Here is a 1328-nt window from a genome sequence, read left to right as displayed (position 1 = left end):
CTGGCTGTCGATCCTGGCAAAGCTCAGCTGCCTGGGTGATCTCTTCTTAGGCTTCCTCACAGGGGGATCAATATATGAAAGCACCTGAGAGGGAAAAGCTTCTCGGTTGTAGCCGGGTGCCCTGTGATGTCTTTCTCTGGCATTAACTCCCGTACGTGACAGTGCCGTCTTTGTTCATTTAGAGAAGGTAATCCTGCAAGATTGGGGAGTCCCACACGTGGGTCAGTGGCTCCTACAGGTCTTGTGCGTGAGGGTCGCACTGAGCCCCTGTGCTCCGCTGGCTGCTGTGCTCCATCCCTGCCCGGCTCTGCTCCCTGCAGGGAGCGGGTGGGTGCTGCTGCCCGGGCACAGGGCTCCAGGGAGCTGTTTCTTTCCCACCCATCCAACTGCACGCACAGGGCATCCAACCTGGAGTCCTCCCGGCTGCCTTTGGCCATGGGGGACCTTGGCTCAGGCCCTGCTTTGGAAAGCCCAAAATGCCTTCTAAGTGCAGGAGCACCGCAGCCCCATGGAGAGCCACGGCGGCTGTTCCCGCGGAAGAGGCCAGGGCACGCAGCAAAGCAAGATCAGCTGCAGCAAGTGCTTATCTCCACGAGGCACGAGCCTTGGCAGGGCCTTCGGTGGTCAGACCACGCAGCTCCAGGGTTTGTAGAAGCAGGAGGACGGCAGCCCCATAGGCCGGACATTCCCAGCTCCTCCAGTGAGGGTGGGACATGCAGCTGGGGTGTGATGTGCAGCTGCAGCATGTGCTGCGGAATGAACCCCGCCACATCATGAGGGTTTCCCCATCAGCGAGGGAATGGGGAAACAGCACTCCAGGTCGCACTGGGAACAAACTGCTGATGAAAATGGTAAACTGAAATCCTGGAGTTTCAGTCGTTTCACCAACCTGTACTTGCCTTTGGCAAAATGAGGATACTAACATCTACACCCAGATTCTCCAGCTGGCACAGTTCACGTTGGCACAGCTCTGTTAAAGATCCTCAGAAGAAACGTGCCCATAATTTTACCAATTTAGGGCAGAGCTCGACTTTTTAGCGGGTTTTCACTTTCCGTGCTCGACCGCCAAACTTCCCAAGGCCAACCCGTCTCAACGCTGCTAAAAACGTAGTCCCCCATTTCCCACGGCGCACGGCCCAGTTCCTCCCTCCCTCCCCGGGCCTGCGGGCGGGAGCTCACCGAGCGCCCACTGCTCCGGCGGCAAACACGCCGACACTACCCGTCGAAACTCAAGGGCGCTACCCGTCCTACCGACGACACCACCTCCGGAGCGGGCGAGGGGCTCCCCCTGCTCCAGGCCGCCCCTGGGCACGCAGGCCAAACCCCCC

This window comes from Charadrius vociferus, unplaced genomic scaffold (genome assembly GCF_000708025.1).
Source record: "Charadrius vociferus isolate BGI_N301 unplaced genomic scaffold, ASM70802v2 scaffold78, whole genome shotgun sequence".
NCBI classification, from domain to species: Eukaryota; Metazoa; Chordata; class Aves; order Charadriiformes; family Charadriidae; genus Charadrius; species Charadrius vociferus.
Note: the sequence above shows the minus strand (reverse complement) of the source record.